This window comes from Tinamus guttatus, unplaced genomic scaffold (assembly GCF_059628265.1).
Source record: "Tinamus guttatus ecotype Peru unplaced genomic scaffold, ASM5962826v1 Tinamus_guttatus_pri_ptg000171l, whole genome shotgun sequence".
NCBI lineage: Eukaryota > Metazoa > Chordata > Aves > Tinamiformes > Tinamidae > Tinamus > Tinamus guttatus.
Window position 1 is genome coordinate 4557109 of NW_028288705.1, and position 25517 is coordinate 4582625.

Consider the following 25517-nt stretch of genomic DNA (forward strand, 5'->3'; position numbering starts at 1 on the left):
GGCTCCACAAGGGGGATGTGGATCTACTGAAGAGAGTCCAGCACAGGGCTACAAGGATGATCAGGGGCCTGGAATACCTGTCCTATGAGGAGAGGCTGAGGGAGCTGGGCCTGTTCAGCCTGGAGAAGAGAAGGCTGAGAAGGGATCTAATCAGTGTCTATAAGTACCTCAAGGGAGGCAGCGAGGAGGATGGTGCTGGCCTCTTTTCACTGGTGGCCACTGACAGAACTAGAGGAAATGGCTGAAAACTGAAGCATCAAAAGTTCCACAGGAACTTAAGGAAAAAATTCTTAACAGTGAGGGTGACGGAGCCCTGGAACAGACTGCCCAGAGAGGTTGTGGAGTCTCCTTCTCTGGAGATCTTCAAAACCCGCTTGGATGCCACCCTGTGCCATGTGCTCTAGGTGACCCTGCGTGTGCAGAGGTGTTGGACTACATGACCTCTAGAGGTCCCTTCCAACCTTAAGCATTCTATGATTCTATGATCTCAAACATAACCTGTATCACCACTACTAAGGGAAGATCACAACAGATGAAGTCGCACCATCTACAGATATGCAGAAGCTACAGATGTTCACACCAGCCTTTTCCGCTCCAGTTTTCTTTGATACCTTTTGGGGTTCTTCTTAAGATATCTGCCCATAACATTGGAAGAAGTTCCACAACCTGTGTCAGTGGCAATGAAGAGCCAGTGGAAAATATAAACTAATTCTTTTTTTTTTTTTTAGCAAAGAAAGTCGATCTGGAGTAGATCTATTTGGTTTATCTAGAAACTGGACATAATAGGGAAAAATGCATAAGTTTCTTTGAAAATCAAGCCAACCCTCTGGAAAAAGTATTAGACAATGAAAACTTTAAGTTCATACTCATCAAGTTTGTTCTGTTCATGATCACTCAGTGAACCAGAGCATGGGGGTATTTTGTGAAAGGTGAACAGTAAGAGGCCATAATGCGAAAGAAATGCACAGTGCATTGGGACAAAGTCGCATTTGATATCTTCTAGTTATATGGCTATGTTTCTTAAGCAAGTATGCTTATCTGTACGTTCTGCCTCTGCCTTGCTTATGTTCACAGCCAGCTTTCACATTACTCGTGCTCACTTTAGAAATGTGCACAATTCGGAAGTGAAGCAAGCACTGGGTGTGTCCCAATATCTAATATTGTGTTCCAGTATCTAATAGTACTGGGTGGCTCCTTGTTTCCCTTTTGCTTTGTTTTCAGCTGGGGAACCGAACTAACCGCAGGGCTATATTAGAAAGCCATGGGAATGATCAAGGACCCTTATAAATACTGTATTGGGGGCTTTCTGATAAAATGTAAAAGTCACCTGTAAGAAAAGACAAGAAGATTTTTCCTCATGTTATTTTCCCATTTTTTGGATAGTGTAAAAAAATAAGTTGGGTTATGAGAAAAATCATGAACCTAGTCCAGGAGGGCACCTTTTTTCCCTGCCTGTTCTACTTCATTGCCTCATTTTTAGGTTAGAGGACTCCGAGTGACATTTTTCCAGGAAGACCGGACTGTCTGCAATACAGCTAGCACCCCAGAAGCTTCCTCCTTCGATCACATGACAAAACAAATGCCATCATTATATCAAGCTTCCCTAGAAGTGAAGGATGTCTAAAAGTATAGTAATTACATACTGCTGTGGATTCACAACAAAAGGAGCAAGCGCGGTGATGCATGCATTGCTCCCAAGTGCTGAAGACAAGGCGGAAAAGAATTACCAGGGCGTGTTTGTTGTGTTTCTCTGAAGAGGTATAATGAAGATAACGCTGGATAAAAGGTGATTCTCCGACTGTAGGAGTCATACTTTTGTTAAGCAACACTATTAAATGTCTACTTAATGAAATATGTGAGGAGCAAAGTGCAGTATCCAAAAACCCATTACCAGCCTGCTGTATCAGCAGGCTCCATAAATCTAAAAGGAAGCAAGGAAACTATAGTAATAAGCTGAGGTCAATATCTCAGTCCCATCATTTATTTAAAGATGCACTTACAAAGCAGTGCAAGGAAATTATTAACTGTAGTTGGACTCATCTACTAATAAAAGAAGGGAAGAATAAAAGAAGGAAATTGGAAGGGAGTGAGGATCGCACAGGAGACTGTGAAGTTTTAGCTCTTCCTGGCATGGGCTATTCCCTAATGACATATGGTATGGTGGTAGCAGCTGAGCTGCCCACCACGCTGCTACATTATAGAGCTATACCTGCCTCTCCACTGCATAGATGGAAAACTGCATTCAAAATCCATGCTAAGATATCTGTTATTAACTGCTTTATGGCCAGAGCCAACAAATTCCCAACAGTGGTACAATCATCAGAAGCCTCCAAATAATATTTCTGTAGTATGGTTAATTCTGTAGTACACACAGCACAAAACACATGAGATTAGACATTTAACATACAATTTCTAATAGTTGACAAATAATAATCTTTGGATTTCAAAGCTTTGGCACAGAGCCATTTAAAAATTACAGACCGAGCAGTGAAAGCAAAATGTGTTTTGAAAACTCATCTTTATTAGTTAAGCTATTATTAATACTATTCAACTATAGTACAAACATGCAGCTTTCCTAATGAAAAATATTATTGCAAAGTCTTTCACCAGGATTAATGTCATATGCCTCTACCCAGGTGCATGATATCAAAAATGGCCAAAACTCCTCCTGAAACATATGGTCAGGGCAAAACAGGCAGAGATTTTCTCCTTTCTTTAAAGGAGAGTGTATATATATGTAAGCCTACATATTGACATGCAGTTTGTAGAGTTGCTTTCTGCATTTACTTTTGGTGGGTCTTTTAGAAGCAATCCGCAGCTCCCCTGGAATCCAGGAGCATGTGTTAAACACCAGCTCTCTAGAGGATACCAAGAGCTGTTCACCACTGAAAGCTTCATGGAGAAGCTCAGACATGGTATAGCCACATCCCTCTGCAACTTGTGAATGCTTTGGTACTGCCTATTTGAGGAAGAAGAGGGTTTTTCAGTAATACTGCAAGGAAATGTAAAGGAAGCTCTAACCAGCTGAACAAATCTGGTGAAGCTACAGCTCATAGTGATGGCCTGTCGTGTCCAAAGAGTTCTTCAAGGTCCTGAATACTAAGCTGAACACAGGTCTTCCCTTGTAAGTAATAAAAGTAATAATTAATGGTACTAACAGATACCATCTTTGTGGGGTCGTTATTTGGAGAAAGATGGAGTCATCCAGATAGACTCACCCTTTTACAGGAATAGGAAAAAGAAGAACAATTATTAGGAGTAATCACTGATCAAAAATGCTGAGGAGGACAAGAAGTGGGATGAGAAATAAGAAGGAGTCCTCTGTTTCAGTAATACTGTCTTGTTGATCTTCCCTCCCTCCACCATGTGGTTTCTATTTTCTTGTATTAATCTGTGCTTACCCTCCCAACATTTTTCATGTGGTTGCCAGTTTGAGGTCAACAAGTACTAAGAATGGACTGAAAAGAATTTCCAGGATGTTTTTTAGGACTATTAATAACTTTAGCAGCTATTCAAGCAAACAGTGTTCCATGTTCATCATACTTCAGAGCATTAGCTGATCGCTGGAGGAAGCTGATTCAGAGTTCCCTCACCTTATGGGTTTTACATATGGTCAGAGACACTGTAGGGTTTTGGAGACAAGCTGACACTTTCAGTCCAGGACTTGGAATGGAAGGCAATGGAAGTCCATTTTGGTGTTGCAGCCTTCAGCACTGCACTCCCTAACTTCAAGGCATTCCCTTGCACAATGGGCATCCTCAAGCCCCTAAACTGTGAGATATTCCCAAACAGTGTGCAGGAAGCTCGAATTACCTAAAATTGAGATTTATAGAAGCTAGTCAAGCCAGGCAGGCTGCGAGGAGAGATGACACTTGTGGAAATATATAATTAAGACCAATCAGTTATCTACAATGAAAACCTCAGTGACTTGGGAGAGGATTGAAAGTCAGAGTCAAGCTCACAATTCAATGAATCATTCAAAGTATAACAGATGAAATAAGCCATGTTAAGGACAACTCACATCGAAATTACACTAAAGCGTATGTTTAGGGCAGAGGGGCTTCAAACAGGGCAGAATATCCTGGCTTAATATATCCTAGTACAGTGGTGTATGTGGTGTATATATATGTGTAGTATAAATGTACACATATATACCAGGTGCAGGTATATATGTATATATATGAATGCTATATGGGACAAAATGGGAAGACACAGCCAGTCTTACCTCTAGCTGTCGCCTGTATGAGGCCCAGCCTGAAATGTATGCTCCGAGAACATCAAAAAAAAAAAAAAAGGGGGGGAAAAAAAAAAAAGGGAAGAAGAAAAAGGACATGAAACATGAGACAGGCCAGGGAAAAGCTGATCTGATGATCCCACTGAGGCTTGGGCATGAAGCAGCTTGAAAATGCCAGGTGTGGTTGGTTACATATGAACAGATGTCTAGCTTCCAAGGGGATTAAAAGTCTGACCTTGGAATGCCCAAAAACTGGGGCCCAAAGCCTATGCTAAAGCCATTTTTTACAAAGCAAAAGCTTCTATTTGTAAGAGAAGAGATTAAAATTTGGACTAGAGGAAAAGAAGTTGCAGTTACAATATCAAATCTCTTGTTCACATTTCACAGAGTGATATACAGTGTAAGCCTCATATTAAAAACGGAGTATCGGAGAGATGAGCAATCACTCAAAACAATAAAATACTTGATAAAATGCTCTTCCTTGGACTTCTCCTACAGGCTTTTGGGCATCCATGTTTCCCAGAATTCTTTTAAAGGGTGCAAGATATTCATTTATCTTCCCAAAACTTTGTGTTTTCCTTATCAATTTTCTGTATTTGAGATGCAAATGTGAAAAAGGCAGTCAAGAAAGAAAAATGTCTAATAGGACACTCGGAGGGAATACTCAGTCCTTTCTTGTCCTAGAAATGAGACAGATGATTAACAGGCCCAAAGTGACAGATAGATAGATTCATTCTGGGGATCTAAAGCTAGATATTTTATAGGCAGGAATACATCTGATCTCAGTTTCAGGAGCTGTCAGCACTCATTCACAGAAGTCAGCAAAGTTGAGGAGTGACCCAAACCTGCAGCGGATGTGGCTGGAGCGAAGGGCAGCGGCGCGTGACTCCCACAGAGCCCAGAACAATGTCCTTATAAATCATGCATCTAGAGATACAGCTAAACGGTTCCTCCGCTACAGGAAACACAGCCCTTTCTATTTACCAGCCTTCTTGCCAGTTGGGGGTCTGAAAAAGCAACTCAGACCTGTATAAATCACCACAGCCTACCCCAGCTAAGAGAAGGGAACCTAAGCTAAAGAGAAGGAAGGGAGGAATTTGTCTGGAAAATGGCTGGCATGGCAGAAGATAGCCATGCAATAATAAGCTGCAACACAGCAGAGAAGTTGATTATTGGTTTGTTATTGAGCATTACAGCACACGCATCCCAGCTGAGAGGAAAGTGTTAAGGCCCGGAGCTGGGCTGGAGATTTTGGTTGCTGCACTTTGCTCCAGACATCTTTTTCACCTTGGTCGTGTTATTTGGCCTGTGTCCTGGTGTCCTTACCCAAAAGCAAAGCGAGGGTAATTCTTAGCAAGGATATTTTTTTCTGACTTTTCTATTTTACTAGAGCTTGCTCCAGCCGTGATCCAAGGGGGATCTGAACACCAGTGTGGCTCTCCACTGTGCGGAGTGGAGCATGCCCATGCAGATGAACACAGGGATGAGTGCCCATTCCCTCTTCCCAGCTAATTCTCCTCTATCTCACTGTGCATCCCTGCAATGAATGATCCAGGGGATTCTCATTTCAGCTCCACTGACACTCCTAACTTTATTTGCTTGTGTCACCAGAAGTCTAAGGGCATCTTTTAGTGCACAGCAATGTTTTCATTAACTGTGGTTAAGTTCTGGCTGATGCTGTAAGATGATTGCTACCGCCATTAACAATTGCAGGGTTGTTAATACAGCATTTTCACTTCCTGTCCATAAGAAAAACACAACTGTATTGTTTCAAATTGCTCTGTGCATAGCACATTCCCTTCACAGTTTTGAAAAACCCAGGAAAGCTTGTGCTATATGCTAAAGGTCAACAGAAACATACTCCCCATGGGATGTCCCTAGAACAGTGACTCCATTGAAATGCTGCTACAAAAAGCTTTTGGCTCTGGAGTGCACGTGAGCACAAATGTTCAGAGGAAGGCTGGCAATAACTATCATGTTTCAGAAGGAAGAAAATGACAAAACAGGACCGGAGTTGCTGGAAGCGCATCTGGGATAGGTACAGAAGAACAGATTTTGTACCCCTCAAGTTAAAGCAATAAAATGAGGATGGGGGGGGTCCTGCACACAAATCTGGTGCAGTTTTTAAAAAGCCAAATACAGAACTGTGGAGGTGGATGTAGCCCTAGCCTGGACAGGGGCACGGCCTGTCGCTCTGATAGCTGTGGAGGGCCAGCAGCCTCTCCGCCAACCCCGTCACGCGGAGGCACCCTCTGCCCAGTGCCTCACTCCACACTCACATCCCAAAAGCTTGGCCCCTGCCAGCCTTCAGAAGGCAGAGAGTGGTGAGGAAGCGCTTATTCCAGAGCCTCAGGGAACCACAAAGTCCTGGGTACAATTTCCCACTAGCTCAGGACCCCTTTTGCCATTGATTTTTCCCAACAGCTTCCAGGGCAGAGGCTGGATTCATGCGCTGGATGTCAGTAATATTTTTGAAGGCACCCTTATAATCTTTCCCATGTAAATGACACAGTCAAGAAGCCTAGCGTTAGAGCCAGAGTGGTCCTTTATTTCTGTCATCTGTGAAAGCTAATCAATTCTGAGATTTGTGGACTGAACTAGGTCTCACTCACCGAGCCCTTCTGATTTATAGTTGCAGTTCATTTTATTTTAGGCAGGTGATTTCTCATTCTGTCCCATTGACTTCCCATCCCTTGATTTTTGGAAGACTGCAATGGCTTTTTATGCTAATTGGGTGCTACTTCCTTCGCTTCTCACACAAACATTCAGCACAAAGAACAGACTGCTCTTTCCTCAGCCATCTGGCAGAGGAGCTGAAACCAACAATTTTCCAAGTCAAAAATCAGACATCTGAAAATGATGTTACTGTATTCTAACTCCTTTATATACGCACTGAACCAGTCAACAGGCAAGCCTGAAAATGAAGAAACTGTTGTAGGAAGAGCATACACTTCATCGTGCCTGTTAGCACACCCAAACAGTCAAGGTAAGGCGCCAAGGTAAGGGACTCAAATCCACTCTCCCCTGGGAAGACAATACTGGTTTTTGAAGCCAAATTTCTGCTACACCAAAGGCCAGGCTAGGGAACTATTTCTTTTTGTCTGTTTATTTGTTGTCTTTTCTTTTTTTAATGGATTTATGCTGATAAGTAGAAATGAATCTGTATATTTCTATATACATGTGTATTTACACATACACATATACACATTTATGCCTGGAGTCTGGAATACAGATCATTGTTTGCTGTCACCATCCTACAGTCTGCTTGCTTTTGCTAAAAACCAACCAACCAAGCAGAAAACTGCAAGAACAAGAAAAGCATACTAGTTAAAATGATTTTAAGAGGTTCTAATCTATAGCCTACACCTTTATCATTCAGGGCTGAAGAGCCTGCCTTGCTAGTGCAACAGAAATCAGCCTCCTAGCAGACTTAGATAAAGCGCCCAGCAAAAAGAATCATAAGACAAATTACTGTCTTGTGAAATGATCTCTCCCTCCACATGATAACACTAACCAAGGAATTAGAGAACCTGTTTTCACCTTTCTGGAAGTCCCAACTGTTCCAGCACACACTGAAGATGGGTGGAGAAAGTCACTACTCTGTTGCAAATAATTGACTGAGAAGTAAATAGAGCTATACCTTGCGTTCAAGGCATGTAGTTTGAAAGAATATACGATATGCACATGATAAGCCTGCACTGTATATGTATTTGCGCTTTTCACTTTTACCTGATCAGGACAATACAGGCTCCATATAGTCCATGAACATCAACCATGCATGTCCATTGGGAATTCTGCTTTTGCAAGACTTTTCTAAAGACGAATAGCCATGCAAAGAAGCTAATGGGACAATCCCTATAATACTGGAATGCTGGGGGCTAAGAAATTGTCCAGGAGCAAAAAAAAAAAAATAAGCATCTGGCAGAACCTCTTGATCACAAACCAGTCACTAAAAGAAAGACCATCTTCACAGGGAAGGTCACCGAAATGGAACAGCATGTGGTGTCTAAAGGATTGTCTCTGCAGCAGAGAGATTTTTAAAAATATTTTTAAACACTTTGTAAGCAAATTATCCTAGCTCAATGTTTCTAATTGTCTACAACATGATCAAAGTTTGATACTGTCTTTTGTAATATGTGGCACTTTTTCAAATGGGTCCCAAGCTATCCAGTGAAACAAGTATTTTTTAATGCAAAGTGACACACTCTGTCCCAAAATATCCATGTGCCTATCCCACAGCGTAATGTGGTTATCCAAAAGACTCACAAGCAGGTGAATATGTAGAGTAGCCTCTCCAGCTCCAACTTCCATTCTCTGTACTTCACAAATATATCAAACAAGCCCCATGTCTCACTAGCAAGAATATAAAATCTCTCAAGCAAATCCAAAAGGTTAAATTCCCACCAGAGATAGTGGATGTTTCAACGTGCTAGGGATCTACTGGTCCATTATCATTATCCCCCCCTTCCTCACGGACAATAAGACAACTATTGCAAAGAAACAAACCCTTCTTTGTCGGCATGGCTTTGCTGCTAGAATGGTTTTCATAGATTAAAAAGTGCTGGGCAAAATTGATCTCAGAGGATATCATCCCTATCCAACCGGCTAGGATAGATTACCATCAGCTTTCAAAAGCAGCAGTGTATCTTTTCCAGCCCCGCGAGCCAAGCAGATGGATGCCTGGATGGACGGTGTGGGGTAGCCATAGTAACCACCATCCCGCCGAGCTCCCGCTCACATTTCTTTTTCTCTTGCAGCTGGGGAGGAAAGGGAGCAGCCCGCCAGGGTGCAGATATCCTATCAGACCTATCAGGCGCTGAGCCTCAGCTGGGCTTTTCATTCCTCTTTGGTAATTTTCCTATCTCACCTTTCTTGTCCACACATTAGAGACCACAAGCTAGGCTCAGTTCTGGAGGAAGACCCCCAGAAGGGGCAGCTTCTACCCCCTGCCAGAGGCAGGAGCCCCATAGCACCATTGGAGCCCAACACAAACATCTCCATCCCACTGCCACACAGCTGCGTATTTCTCTCCCCAACAGTTCAGCATGGATTGTGGAGAGAGGGTAGGTTCAACCCTATTCCCACCATATGTGTAGCCCAGCAGCCAGCTCTTATCAGAAAGCGTGGGGCTAACAGTAGGCATAGAGAGAAAAGGCTGCTCTGCCAATGACTGATGGTGTGATCCAGGCCCATCTTTCACTTAAGGTTTTATCACTATTTCCATCAAGGGCACAAGTCTCATTTCAAAGAAACATTTAGTGACAGCTGAGGCAACTCCTCTGACTACCCTGAGTGCCCTCATAAAGGCAGGAACATGTTTTATGAGATGCCTATTGAATAGGAAATATAATCATTCCTATTAAGTTAGGCCACTAAAACCTGACTCATTGCACAGTCTGGCTGAGGTTGGCAGGCTCCTCTGGTGACTGTCTAGCCCAGCTCGCTGCCCAAGCAGGCTCAGCTACTGCAGGTCACTGAGGGCTGTGTCCACCAAGGGTTTGATTGTCTCCAGGGCTGGGGACTCCACAATGTCTCTGGGCAAACTGTTCCAGCACTTGACAATCCTCACTCCAGTGGTGGCCTCACCAGACCTGAGCAGAGGGGAAGGATCCCTTCCCTCCACCTGATGGCAACACTCTACCCAGTGCAGCTCAGGGCACCATTGCCCTTCTTGACCACAAAAGTGCACTGCTGTCTCACTGTCAACTTGTTGTCCACCAAGACCCCCAGGGCCTTCTCTGCAAAGCTGTTTTCCAGATGTTTGGATTCACCCACCTTTCAGTCCATCTCACTATCCACTTGCATAGTTCATACTTCATCAATTTGTCTGTGAGGAAGTTATGGAGGCCAGTGCCAAAAGCCTTGCTAAAATCAAGGTAAACAACATCCACTATCTCCCATCATCTACCAAGCCAGCATTTCCTCATCGAGGGCTATCAGGTTAGTTGGGAATTATCTCCCCTTTATAAATCCATGAAAACAACTTGCAGTCCTTTCTTGTCCTTCATAGGTTGGGAAATGACCTCCAGGAAGATTTGCTCCATCACCTTTCCCAGGGCTGAGGTGAGGCTGACCTGCCTGCAGTTCCTCAGGGATTCCTTCTTGCCTTTCTTGAAGACAGGAGCGACATTTCCTCCCTTCCAGTCTTCAGGATTCCAGTCTTCTGATTGCTATAATCTTTTTAAAGATGATCAAGGGTGGCGTCACTGGTTAGCTCTCCAGCACTCATGGCTGCATCACATCAAGTTCCATGGACTTAAATGTGTCCAGCTTGTCTATAGGTTCACTAATCTGATCCTACTCTAGTAAGAGTAACTCCTTCTTGTTCCAGGCTTTCCCTTTGGGAACTCCTGGGATCTATGGAGGCCTCCAGTCTTTTCCATGTGCTTTGCCACTAGGGTTCAGGACCTCTTATTTCTTTAAGCAGTTGAATGACATTTTCCTTCATCTTGCTTTTGTTGATGATAGACCTGCATAAGCCCTTCTTGTTGTCTTTCACTTTCCTCACCAGATGATACAATTCTAGAGGGGCTTTAGTCTTTCCTAACCCTGTCTATGCATGATTGGACAGTGTTTCTGTATTCTTCCTGGATCACTTGCCCCTGCTTCAATATTTTCTTCTTATGTTCAAGTTTAGTCTGGAGTTCCTTGTTCATCCATGTAAGCCTCCTGTCAACATTTGCTTGACTTCCTGACCATGGAGTGGTCCCTCTTTGCACTTGAAGAAGGTGATCTTTGAAAACTTTCCAGCTGTCTTTTTCTAGGGACTTATCCCATGGGATTCTTTCAAGCAGCTCCCTGGACAGGCTGAAATCTGCTCTCCTGAAGTCTAGGGTTGGGATCCAGCTTTTTTGCTTTTTTCTCCTCTTTGTTTCAGGATCATGACCTCGATCACCTTGTGGTCACCTAAGCTGAGACTGCCCCTGACTTTTGCATCGCCAACAAGTTCTTCCTTGTTTGTAAGCATGAAGTCCAGCAGATCACCTTGCCTCATGGGTTCTTCAATCAACCTCATTAGGAAGTACCATCATGCACAACACAAACTTTAGATTGCCTCTCCAGCAGACTCTGGCATGAATAAATTCTCCCATGATGCCCAGGGCCTCCTTTCAGTTGTGTGAGGAAGACCTCATCTGCTTCTTCTCCTAATCAGCTGGTCCAAAGCAGACACTCAGCATAGCACCACCCTCTAATGATGACTATTACATCCTCTTGACAAAAACTTTCCTCGTCCGCTTGTCTCCAAACCTCATATTGCAAACTTGTTTGAACAGAAGGAACTCTGAATACTAGACCAAGTAATAATTATATAAAGCAACTGCCAACTATTGGTGATCTGGTCTGTTTTCAGGAGAAGCTTAATTTGCACAACAATCACCTGAGTCAATCAGTGTTGCTTTGTGCAACTCCACCCTTCAAACAGCTCTCAGTTCTTGGACTTCAGCCAAACAAAATTAAAGTACTTCCAATTCAGTTTTGCCAACTGTGAGAACTCACTAATTTGAAGCTCGATGACAATGTGTAGATTAGGTTGCCATTCAAGATGGGCCAGTTAGGTCACGTAGACTTCCTGTTGGCAACTCAAAAGAGGCTTGTGATTTTGTCTAGAGATTTTAGGAAACTCTCTCTTGAGAGTTTGAGTATTTGGGGGAACCCTTTTGAACAGCCTAATCCACTTGATCCCATCTGAAAAATACTGTTGACCTTGTTAGAACATGCTGCAAAAACAGCCATGAATTACAGAAGCACTTATGGTTGTCACCTCCTTCTTCTGTCTTCTTCTCTTCCTTCAGCTGATAGATGTAGCAGTTTTATCAGCGGAGAGAGGTCAGGTAAAAGTTGTTGGAATTCTTCAGTTTCTGTCTAGCAGAGCGTTGGGAGCCCCATCTGATGCTGAGGGCAAGAGCTGCACAGCCCCCACTCACCCATCTACACTACAGTTGCTCAGAGTCATCCCACTGCCACCATATGCACATGGATGTCCACTGCCTCTCAGGTAGATAGATTAAGATAAATAACTCACTTTTTGTATTTTTGGGATATTCATTTTAGAAGGTATGTATATTAGATTAGGAGACCTCACACATTATAAATGTGGGTTTTTTTCTTTTTTCTTTTTTTTTTTTCTTTTCTCCTTGCTTCTCCTCTTCCCGCTTCATCTGAGGCTGGAAAAATTGTATTGTGAAACACAAATGTATTAAGCCAGGAGAGCACAGAAAAGCGTTCACGAAGAAATTAATAATTCTGTATTCATAGCAGAGCTTGAATAATGTCCCTAGAATCACACACTGAGAAAGGAGGATAAAATCAAATACTGAACAGCTGCTCATTAGAAAAGCACCAGCCATCCTGAGCCCTGAAAAGCTCAGGCATCCTGTGGGGAAAAGTACCGTGTGACCGTGTAATTAAAGGCTCTATCCAAGTACCCCAGGGGGCTGCAGGAAGGCTACACAGACTTTGCAAACCTGGTATTCTTTTAAAGGAATTGCATGTAATTTTCTGGGGTCAAAAAGCAGCAACCCAGCCCCCCAGGCCACCAATTGCAGTGTGTTTTGTTCAAGTGACACCATCCAGGCAGGGGGAAGTTGAGGGATCAAGTGAACAGACCTTGGCCACTTCAGCTGCCGGAGGACTGGCAGTGGCACATCCTTTGGTCCGTACCTAAATCTGGGGCAAGGTGCTTTGCACAGACAAATATCTGGGTTGCACCAATGTCTACTAACAGTAAAAGCACCCTGAAACTCCAGACTCACATGTGGCTCCCTGGGTGCATCAGCAAAGCCACAGGTGGATGTCCACGTGCCACATAAGCAAATGATTCTGCTGAGATGTTTTAACACAGGCAAAAATGTATATTCTTCCCTGACTCTGTTCCCGAGAACAGTGGAACTATTTGGCAGCAATTTGAAATGAAAAATTGGCTTCAAACAGACACTCAACATGAAAATATCATATCTGATGGGTATTTGGCACAGCTCTCAGTGATTTACAGCAGAGATTGGTAACAACAGTACTGAGGAAAGAGAGTACCTGCCTTTTTAAGGCCCTGCCCTAAAATACTAATGTTCAGATTGGCAAGCAGTGATTTGGCTGTGTTTGGAATTCAAGTGTGTGTAGGTGGCATGACTGATATCTAGATGTTTTGGAGAAGGAAGAGCAATTGGCTTGTTCTCCCTCCCAAAGCTTTCCAGAGAAACACCAGGAAGGGAGGCGTTTTTGTAGTCTATTCAGATATGAGTAACACACACACACACACAAAAAAAAAAAAAAAAAAAAAAAAAAAAAAAAAAACGGGCCAGCAGCAGCGACTTTAGGAGCCTGCAGTCATCCTGCAGGGTTCTTGCTTCAGGTTAATGGCACATTAGCTTTGAAACTTGATCAGGTCAAAATGAGAGATGAGCTGTTAGAAAATTGCTCAGAATTAGCAGAAACATGAAGCTCCTGCTATTGCATCCTCCGGGGGGAGGCTATCTGACACAGCCCAGCAACCCTGTTGCCCTGGGGTACCTCAGTGGTGGGACTCAGGTCCATGTGTCTCCGCTGGCTGGGCCCCTCGAGATCCCAACACGTCTCTTGAGAGCAGCCACCCTGATGCCTTCGCATCAGCCAGCCCCAGGCCACCACATTCTGGACATCGACCCTCCATCCATCCACGGCCAACAAGGACACAGTGCTGTGGGATGGCAGCCGTGCTGTGAGTCAGAGGAGCTTGGAGGAGTTTGGTACCTCCGTCAGTCCTAACTCTTCTTGTCTGCACTGTGTGCTCACCTCACCTCAGGACATTTCCAGCCAGCCCCAGCCTGCCTCAGTGTCTATTCTGAGCCAAGGCCCCATCTGCGACGGGCTAGCAGCTGAGTAACCCTTATGGCTCTGGTGTCTCTTGTTGAAGGCAGTAGATTTTGGATTTTCCCTCTTCCTCTTGCCTTCTTCCCTCCCCGTCGTTCCTTTTCACGAGTCATGGACCTGCAGAGCTGCTCTGCACCTATGGCTTTCCTGTATGGGCAGCTTTAATGCAAGGGAATAAGTGCCACATCTGTCTTTCTACCTTTCTCTCTCTCGATTTAACTAGATATAATTATAAGTAGGTAAAAATAATGGAACAGCATGGATCTAATAGAAAGGTTTTTTGTTTGTTTGTTTGTTTTTTAAACAGCAGATTTCATTAAAATATTGGGCATCTGAAAGAATAGCAAAATGTTTGTTTTAATACCCAAGTCAAAGCCACAGATTTCCTGTTTAGTCAAATAGCTGTGAGAAAGAGTTTCCCCGAGATAGCATTATTTGTGTTTGGGAACAAGGACATTTGTTCATCCCGAAGCGCTCGGAAGCCAATGCCTGCCCTGCCGGCCAGGCAGTGATGCCTCGGGGTTGGTGCTCCGGGAGCAGCTTCGATACGCAGTGACGATCCCACTCCCTCGCCGGGGTCGCTCTGCAGCCAAGATCTTTGCTTTTTTGTGAGGGAAAATAACACCTCAGACCTCAACGGAGACCCATATGCATTCACAGCTCCCACCTGCATCCCTGAAATTCGGGGAGCTGCCAAGCATTTGATTATCTGCATCAACACACCATTTGCTTTAGCCATGCCACATGCCCTTATCTTCAAAAGGCCACCAGGTACAGTTACTTATTAGCTGTATGTACTCAGAGCAGGGAAAAGGCTTCAAGGACAGGGTAAGGGGGAAAACTCCAAGCAGCTGGTGGCTTATTGATGCGTCTTTGCCTTAACTTGGTTATAAATACTGACTTTTAATAAACACAATTAAGATGCTATTTAAAAAATTCTTCCACTGTACCACACTGGATAAAATGACAAGGTCCAGTCGCCTACGTCACCTTCTTCACATTTTGGGAGAGTTTTTCTGTGCATTGCAGCCATATTTGATTGCTTGCAACTTTGAATCACGGCGCAAAGCCACCCGGTGAGCTGTCGGCAGTCAGCAATGAGTCATTAGTATGCTGCCAACACAGTGCGCAGTGACAAAACCCAGCTGCCACCGCCGTCAAGAACGCGGCTTCTTTAGCACTACTGTAAGACTTATTAGCATAGAAATCAAGTGTATGTATGTAATTGAATTTCTTTGTCGCATCCCAGTATGAGATTTTCCATCAATCCTGATTGTTACTAAATTTGAACTAACAGCCCATATTTGCACTTAAGCAACATCTGAAAGCGGGCTGCACAAAGAAAGACTTTCCTAAGTCAACGCGTCCCAGAAAACAGCAGCTGCGCAAAGGCACAGGCAAGCAATATTTAATTTTCCTCCCCACAGCACCCGATCTTTCGGAAGCTCTGCTTGGAAACCGCGCTCCCTTGGCAGCCTCCCCTTGCCCTCCCCGGAGGAGAGCTGCGACGGAGCCGTGTGAGAGCAGGGGCTGTTCCCAGCAGGAGAGGCTGCCCGCCAGGATGTCCTGCCCTCGATTACGCTTGATGAGGAAGTGAGATAACGCCGTAGGTACGGGTCGCTTCAGGCCACCGGCTGAACTCAGCACCAGGACGAGAGCGCGAGAAAGCAACAGAGCACAGAGCAAGGAGGGCACCAAAGGCATTTAGAAATCAGCGTTTTAACTTTACCAAGGTGGGGGTGACTTCTCAGAAGCAAAAAGAGTCTTAGAAATGTACGGGCTCTGGGGTCTTGAGGATGCCTGGTGGATGAGGATGGACCCACCTAGACCAGGCAGAGGAGGCAGCCCCTGCGAGGAGCGGTGGTTTCTCATGGGAATATGCTAACCTAGGTACACACAGCTGTATTTTCCTACATTTTCCAAGCATGCTTGTGGCTAAAATCACTGCCGCTTGGTAAGGCAGAAAAAGAAGGTGAGCAAGGAAAGCAAATAGTCTCTCCCTGGAGAGAGGGTCCTTCCAGACCTTGCCTGGGTGGTGCAGCTAAAGGCAGCAAACAGGTCACCTGGGCTCTGTTACTGCAATGCCTCACTGAGGTCCCTGTCCAAAGCCAAGCAACCCCGGTGGAGTAACCCACATATTAAGTCTCTAGAGCTAAAGAAGGACAGGGACATGCTACATCCAAGGGACAGAGTTGTCTTGCCAAGGTCCACTGCTTAATCCATCACAAGAGGTTTGCATGCACTGATTTCTCCTGGAAAGGCCAAAGAGCTTCAAGAAATACAGCTGCCAATCACTCAGCATTCAACTTTCGCAAAGCAGCATCTTGCTAATAGATTTTCTTTTCTTCCTTTATGATGGTAGCCACAAACTAATTGAGGAAATGGGAGCAGAAGTAGCTGCTCATGGTGGGTGCTGTGTAGGTGGCACATCACAGACTTTTCCCAATGCAACAAAATCCCCGTTATGAAAGCGGGGGCATCCCCACACACTGCTGAGAGTGAGCAGGGACACAAAGTTCATCTCAAGGGCGATGAACTACATTTTTCCATCCCCAGGCACTCAGATCAGGCCTCCTTGGAAGCGGTGGGACAGAAGCAGCGAGCTCCCATGTCCCCTGCTGCCATGCAGCCCCGTTGCATGCAGCAAGATGCACTGGGGAAGGGTCACACCATGAGCCAATTCTGTGGTCCACCATGCAACCCTGGCCCAGGACTTTCCCCTCAGGGGTCACCAGGGAGGGAGCAGAGGTGAGCAGTGTTCACTTGTCCTGGGAATTTCCGTCTGCACTGTGGCTAATCACACCTCCTCCATCAAGTCACATAACCCTGTGTCTCCCTTCGGACCTCTATAAAACTAACATTAGGCCCAGGCTTGGTTTACCTTTTTTTTTAATATTTTGCTTCTCCTGGCTTTGTCTTCTACTGCTTTTATTTCACTGTACATTATAGTCACTGCCTTTCTAGTTTTATATAAAATATTCTTCTGTGATTTCAAAGATTTTATCAACGCACAGGGAAAGCTGTCTTGCTAAAGAAAAAAAAACATAGTGACAGTTCATTCTGAATAACATGTGAGAAGAGATAAGATAACAAATCTTAAGAGTTTCGAAGAAAGGAAACTCCAAGCAGATGGATATTGCTGGGCACTATTGGCCAGGGCTGGGAGGGATACCAGAATTCCACCCTGTGCCGTCCCAGCTCCGCAGCACCCCTGGGAAGCGAGACGGGTCCAGGGTTGAGCGGGGCTTCTCTGAGGTGGTCAGGCTCCCATACTGACCCTGTTCCACTCAAGGCCATTTCTGCGGGAAAGCTGCAATTCCAGCTCTGTCCCCATGTCAACTGGTGTTTTTGGCTGCTGATGATACAAATTGGGGTACTGCTGATGTCAGAGTTGCGTTTGTCAGATCCTGTTGCAGATACTAATTATCCTCCAGGGCATAAAAATGCATTTTTTCCAACAAAACACTTAACATGAGCTGATATTACTGCCAGTCTCTTCCTCCCGAGGAATTTTTTTTTTTTTTAGCTAATTTAGTAAATATTTAGAAACTCATATTTCTATAATAACTAGAACACTGAAGAGCATTCTCTTTCATTCAAAACTATTTACAGAAATAGACAAAGTTATATTAAGAATACTCACTGGATTAAAGACAAGAGATCCTAAGCAGAAAGAAATTGGGGCTGAGGGTGAGGGAAGCAGGAATTTGTTACAGCAAAGTTCAGCAGTGCCTTGAAGCCCTCATAGCAGAAGCCCCAAAGAAAAACCTGCACTGAACGCAGGAGCTCAAAAATAAAGCCAAGAAAATGAATGCCAAAGATGGAAGATTAAGTACCAGTCTTTAAAGGGGACTGATAGATGGCAAGAGGTTGCCTCTGGCATGTGTCACGGAGAGGCAGACTACGCATGAAAAGGTATGACTTGTCCCCAGGTGAGGAAATGCAGCCACGAGCCGACATTCCCCCCGGGACTGGTGCCCCTGCCCAAATATACATGTCCCAGGGGTCAGCAAGCAGAGAGAATGCCTACCCCACAGGACACCACGCAGAGGAAAATAAAATAAAATAAAATAAAATAAAATAAAATAAAATAAAATAAAATAAAATAAAATAAAATAAAATAAAATAAAATAAAATAAAATAAAATAAAATAAAATAAAATAAAATAAAATAAACAGAGTCAAGGTGGCAGCAAGTGCCTGAAAGCCCAGCTACGAAGCCCAAACCCTCTCAGGAGAAAACTGTCCCTTCACACAACTCACTGTCAGATCTGAGGAGTAAAGAGAGGCCAGCACAGAAACCCAAATTTCAGCAAAGGGCAGTGAAAATCTCAAGAAAATAAAAAAAAGAAGCAGTTTTGGGAAAAGGATGCGCTGAGCTTAGTGACCTATGACCAGCTGAACATGCACTATCCCAGAGGACATTGCATGGGATGTCCTCCTGCCTCCCAGGGCAGCCTCCCCGTCCTTGCTGCTGTTGCTGTGCTGCCGCAGGCATCCCAAATTACTTTAATTACGGGACTGGCACTTTCCGGTGTTTTGAATAGCTGGCTATTTCAGATGGGACAGCCCCCAAGGGACTAAGTTCCCCTTTAATCAGTGTGGTGTGCAAAGCACACATGTGCCTCCCTGTGAGCCAGCTTGCCCAGATGGCCCTTCATGGCATCCCCCTTACAAAGATTTTCACAGTAGAAATCTGCTACAGTTCTTTGATGGAAAATGAAAAAAATATCCTCTCTCTTATCTCAAGAGATGTGAGGGGAAAAAAAGAACACAGGATCTGGCACTCTGCGGATGCACTTGGAGATGCTGAAGCTGGCACTACAGAGCAGCCTGCTTCTCTTTCCTGGTGCAAAAGGCCTATTCTCCAAAGCAGAGACAAGCCATCCTGGCTAGCATCACCCCTCACACGTGTCCCTTAACCTTTCCCATCCGAGTTCAAACGTTGGCATTCCTCCTGTCTCAGAAAACATGATTTAGTAAGATCCGGCCTGCACCCCCCATCAGACCAGGCATTGACTTCAGGGGGACTGAGGTATCCAGGTATCCTGCAATCAACAGTGTTAATTTGATTACGTGTACCCTGTTTTACCGTCTCAACGTATATGACCACATGTGCATCAAAATACCAGAGCTAAGTACGTTAGGGCCGTGTCTGTACCTGAACCTGCTGATTCATCTCCCAAAGCTGCATGAAGCAGCTGCAGTTTTCCAGCCTTGCAGATGTCTATTTTAATCATCTGTCTTAAAATATCAGCTGTTTCTATGCCCTATTCTGGGGCTTAGCATCCCTCTCAGAGACCGAGCTGCTTCTTCTGAGAGCTGCCGTCCAGTGAAACTGGAAACAAGTGGGAAACAAGAGGAAAATGAGGAGGAAATGTCTTTGTTGCTGGTGATGCTCATGCATCTTGCACTGCTTGTAACTGCAGCATGTCGGGAGAGCTGTGGAGCACAGGCCTGATGCACAGGTGAGACAGGGGAGGCTGCTATTGGAGACGTGAGGTGTGACCAGCCAAGGTGTGAACTGCAAGAAAAGCAGATATTCAGAGTGGCAGAGCTCTCCTTTCTCCTTCCTCACCTTCTCCCAGCTCACTGGCTGATAAAATTTGCATTTGTGCAGCCAAGAATCTGTTGCTTTCCATAGCAAAATACCCCATTGCAAAGCAAGCTCAAGGGCCCTTTCTGAGCTGTACTTGCACCATCGGCTCAACAACTTCTCTGCTCCCCTTATGTTGTGCTTTAAATCAGTAAAAACTAGCCCAAAACAATAAAAATGCTCCTTTCTGAACGTGATCCTTCTGCTGTTCTCCGGCTTCCCCAGACACGCTGTGCCTTAGGCCTTAGGCCCTGCACACACACAGGGCCAAAGATCACCCATAACCTCCTTAACAGGAATAACTGCACCCATTAAGGAGGCATTAGAGGGTTTTATCACTCACAGGTGCTCATGGCCAAAAATACTTCTAATTGGAGAAAAAAAAAAAAAAAAACCTTTTAACCTGGCTCGTCGGGATCAGGCATGTAGCATCATGCTCTTTCCCCCAGAGATGGGGTGACTCATTCAGCAGCTCCTCAAGGCAGCGTGGCCGTGGGATGCATGGTGAGGAGCGGGACGCCCCGGAGCCCCAGGGCCGGAGGCCGCTGCGATGCCCCCGGGCGTCATGGCGAACGCGGCTGCTCCCCATTTTAGGGCACGTGTTGTGAGGCGCTGCTGCCTCCGCAGCTGCCGGCGGGGAGGGGGAGCTGAGACGCGCTCGCCATGAGGTCCTGCCGCCTGCCTGGGAAATAAAAGACACTGAAATACAACTGCGTGGGAAGGACTTCCAAGAAGAATTTGTCCCGGACCATTTCTGGAAAGAGATGATAACATTATTTACCCAAATACAGGAAGCTCGAGATTGCAATGAATGACGAAAGGCAAGAACTGAGAGCAAGGGGGGAGCAATATGTTCTCCTTCCCCCCGAAGGAAGAAAGAAAGCAAAACCCACCACCAAAACCCCAATATTTAGGCTGTGTGCTCACAGGCTGACGTAACTCCCCATGTCTGCGCTTCTTACACCTACACGCGCCTGCCCGGCCCCCTCCAGGCTCACACGCTGACGGCTCTTTCCAAAGCAACGTGCAGGAGCCCAGCTGCTGGGATCCTTCCCAGGAATCAGACATCCGAGCCTTTCTGGCTCTTCCTTAGTTTATCGAGGGTTACCCAGAAACCTGGAGGCCATGAAATCCCCTCCAAGTTAGCAGCACAGTGACTCCGGGCTTGCTTTTCTATTTATTTACTTGTTTACTCGCCAGCACCTGCGTGTTTGTGTCCACTTCATGTGTGTCTGGTTTGAGGCCCAGGAGCCTGATCAGGGATCCAGCTGTTTGAAATCACAAGGAATGTGCATTCCCACCAGCAGCGTGACTCCCAAATTAAAAAAGGCAGCAAGCCCAGCCGGCCACAGGGGAGGCCAGGGAGCGGGTCAGCTCTCGTGGAACAGCCTCCTCGCTGCGGCTGTGTTTATTTTCTAAGTGGCTGCCTGCTTTATAGTAAAAGAAAAAAATATATATAGGCTCCGGTTATTCTGGGCTTGGTCGCAATGTGAAGCTGCCCTCAGTGTTTGCCTGTGGCTGTTCCCGGCCATTTCCTGAGCTGCAGTTTGGTCAAAGGAGAGCGGAGCGTATTCAGGGCGTTTTACTGCAGCCTGGTAGAGCTGCAGTGGGCATCATGCTGTTTATCGTGAAATCACTCACCCTCTGCATAGCCCCTGAAAGACGGAGGGGTCCTGGTTCGTTATTCCTCCCCTCACAACTCTTATTTCATATGAGAGAGGGAATTAGCTTTCTGAGTCCTCCTTTAAGTCCCCAGATAAATCATTAGATTTTCAGAAGTGCTCTTTCAGTGAGATCTGTGAGCATGGTCATTGACAAGCTGCTTTGGCATCTCAGGGTGGAATTGAGGGTATAACACAAAAAAATCTCAGCCTGGGTGGGGAAAAGAGAAGTTAATGCATCGTACAGGGCTGGATATTCCTGGCCTTACACCCTAAGTGAGCTCTGCAGTAAAGTGCAAACACTGGCATTAGCAGTCACTGTTTCCTGAAAAGACAGGAATTTTTATAAACACAGCAAACAAACAAGCACACAAAACACAAACAAACAAAAAAGCACTAGTGGAATGGAATAAGCAAGGCTCACGTTGGTAATTGAAAGGTTAATTTCTATCATTACAGTAAAAAACCACTGCACTTCAGGCACATCAGCTTTCAAGCTGGCTGGAAGTGGCCCCCTTAGAACTGAAAACAAGGTACAGCCTTAAATAGAAGCCCTTTAGTCTATGATATCATAAGTGTGATGTGATACAAGGTCCATCATTATCGTTTAAAGCACCTTGCAAAACAAGGGAAGGGGCAAATCAGTTCAGTGATCTCTAAGAACCCCTAAGCCCTATGTGGTCTCCTGTGTATCCGAGGGATCCCCCTGCCCAGCTTTGCTTGACCTTGCTGTGACCACTGAGCAGCGCTGGTTTGCCCTGCTGATCACTACTGCTAACTGGTGAGCCCTGGGCCCTGCAATATTTGGCTCTGCCTTTGCTGCTGCAAACCACCCTGCTGGATGCCTTGCTCTGGGGACAAACTAAAGGTACATATGCACTGTAAAGCCCACACAAAACCTAACGAGAAACAAGAAAAGTCAACGTCCTCCTGGTGACTCAAATGCATTTCAGTGTTGGACATGGCACATCAATGTTTAGGTGACGGCTGTTTTCTATGGTAGCCATGCATGTTTTGCAGTGACATCCCTTCTGAGCCCACTGGTGAGCGAGTGCTGATAATTCAAATGATTCAGATCTTCCTCGGGAAGACTTTTATGCATTTATTTTGCTAGCTCTTTCCCCGGTGAAAGTGCCTTGGGTGATGCTTTCTTTAAATGCTCCTGCAACACCTGCTACTGCAGAGGCTTGCTGAGGAGCAGCTCACAACCATGATTAAGTAGGAGCTAAGTGGAGGAAAAAATACTTGAACTAAAACCCATCACATATTCTGATTCAAATTAAAATATCGTGTTTTTTTTTCTTTTTTTTTTTTTTTTTTTACCTCCAGCAAGGTAAAGCCCAAAACATTGCAGCACACTGAATTCATGCTGATGTTATTCAACCACAGCTCTCACTGCTTTTCGGTTCTATCTGCCGTTATTTTTTCCTTGGCTACACAACAGTTAGCAGAAGTCATGTGAAAGCAGTTGACGTTATCTAATGTCATTAACATTATGGCTCCAAAGGAAAGTGTGATTTCTTTTATATTCTTTCATGGCTGCGACTGATAATTGCTTCCTGTCTCACACCTACACAAAATCCATGAATATAATTACAGCCTTGCAGCACAGAGTTCAATCAGAAGGGAGTATTGATTTGTGTATAAATCAGAAGCTGTCTTCCCCTGGCTGTATTTACATGAAGAAATAATAGCACTTTTCAGAAAAACCTGCATAATCAAGAAAGAGTCATGTATTTAAGAAAACCTCACTCATAGATTATGGTGCCAGAAGGAAATAATATGATCATCTAATTTCATCTGCATAATGCAAGCCTTAGGATTTCTCAAATTAATTTAGCTTTGATCTACAGCATAGATGTTAGGAAAAAAAAATCAAATCCTCTCATTTGGGTAGATTTTTAAGTGCATCATTTTGTTTATATGAATGCAATAAATGCAGTGCTTGGCTTCCTAACCAGGAAGCCTTTGCACAATAAGGGGTCTGGCCAGGACAGGCTGCCTTTCCACAACCACAGACAGCTGAGGAGGGCACAAAGCCATTTCAGTGAGATCCATCCTGCAAAGAGCTGCCTCCTCCACATCAGTCTTCATTAAAGGTTGATCTGCCCTGGGACGTGCTCTGGGCTAAAAGGCATCCTCCAGCAGGGAGGCAAAGCTTACCCTGGAGAAAAGGGAGGCCTACTCCTCCTGCCCTGTCACCCAGACTTGGAAATACTCATGAAGACACCTTGCTCCCTATATACTTCTCACTAGTGTATCTGCAGGGAGCTGCTAGGATGGGGAGTATAACAATGTCCCCCAAAATCTTCCTTTTCACACTCCCTGAAATAGCTGCACCAGCATAAACTAAGACCATGCCGGTACCTCTACTAAGCATTCATCACTGAGTAGTCATCTTAAATTTAGTATTTTGGGAACACTTGGAGCATCTTGACTTTGCCTCAGGCCCCTAACAATTAAAACTCATTTTTGTCTGCTGAGAAGGAACCAGCCAGAAGTGATGACTGCATTAATAACATTCATCACCCTCTGAGGATTTATTTCTAGAGAGTCACTTAAAGCAATTAATACTAAATTTGATTTTGTGAAGCATTCTCACATGCTGTAATAAATGCATACTAACAGGCTATTTACAAGGCTACACTACAGAGAGATTTAAAAGCTGATCAATTATGACAAGCCTTCACTCTGGAACAGGAGCCAGCTTGAAAAAACACCGTCTAAGCAGAGAATAATTACGTGTATTAAACCACACCGCAATCTGTTCCACTGCAGACCGACCAGTGTTCGTTAGGTTAAAACTACTGCTAGGAAATGGCTAACCAGTTAATCAAACTGGCTCATTTCCAACAGCCTTCGTCTGGTCAGTGGTGCCGCCGATCTATCTGTGCAGACAGTCAACCAAACAGGAAAGGTTACTGCAACGGAAGGACAAGAGCAGTGTTTCAAAAAAACATGGTAAAAGGTGAATATATATACATATATTTGATATTTATAGAACAAAAAAGTTTTAATACTTTATTCCCACATACTAAGGAAAGATGATGTAGAAGTAGGACTGTTAAAGTGGACCCACTCCATGCATTCATACACTCTTCATCAAGTAGCATCCTCCAAGGAGGAAAGAGCAACATGAAATAGCTTAGGTCTCATTAAGACATAAGAAGCAGCATCATATTAAATGCTTGTACCACTGAGCTCAAAGAAATTACAGTGGTTGGTAAAGTTATTCTTGAACGTGAGGCCTACATAGAGCTAGGTAATTAAGGATTTAAAGCAATAGCAGAGCCGAGTGGGATTTTCCATTAAATCGTTTTTCTGTTAGTTAGAGTTCTGCCAGATCCAAAGAGACCTCAGTGTTGTGCCAAAATACCCAGCTCTGGGGCCAGAGCCCACACACTCATTTTTGTCTGTTAATGAAGGAATATCTATTGAAATAAATGCATAATAAAAGGACAGCGAGGAAAACACTCCTTCACATCCCTTCTTGTGAAGCAGAACTGCTGGGCAGACTGGGCTTGCATGTCCAGGAGGCAAGACAGAAATAAAGCAAGAAAACAACCTGATTATGTAAAATCAGAACCTCTATATGTCAACCAGAAGGAAGAATTCTCCTTGTCAGGAAGGCACAGATGCCCAACTCCCTTTATGAATATACGGTTTTTCTCCTACTAAACCCAGGAGGATCTGGAAAGAAACTGATCCTAATCAGGTGCTTTGGAAGCTCTGCAGTTAACATGTGTATTGATTTATCTACCATCTTGAGAAATCAGATCCTAACTGTTCACAGCATGATATCCTAAACTGCAAGAAGGTGATGTTGTCCTCTGCGTGCAGAATGAGTTAATTCCCATCTGCTGGCGTGCATATTATTCCAGTCATCTCCTCAAAAGAGAGATTAAAAGCCAGGTAGATAATTAAAATGGAAATGTTTAAGAACGTTCACTCAGGCTAGCAGCTGAATTTGCTCTTATCATCTCTTCTTAGCCCTCTCTCCCCCAAGCATTTGGTGAATTTACTTTCTGACAGGGATGCTCACTAGACATTCACATTTTATGAATCTCTTAAAGGAATATCTGTAAAATGCGAGTTTCAAAGACGCCACCACAAATATTTGCACTAGGCAGCCTAAACATTAAGCCTTGCCAGCCAGGAGCCATGTCATGGGTTCTCCCTGA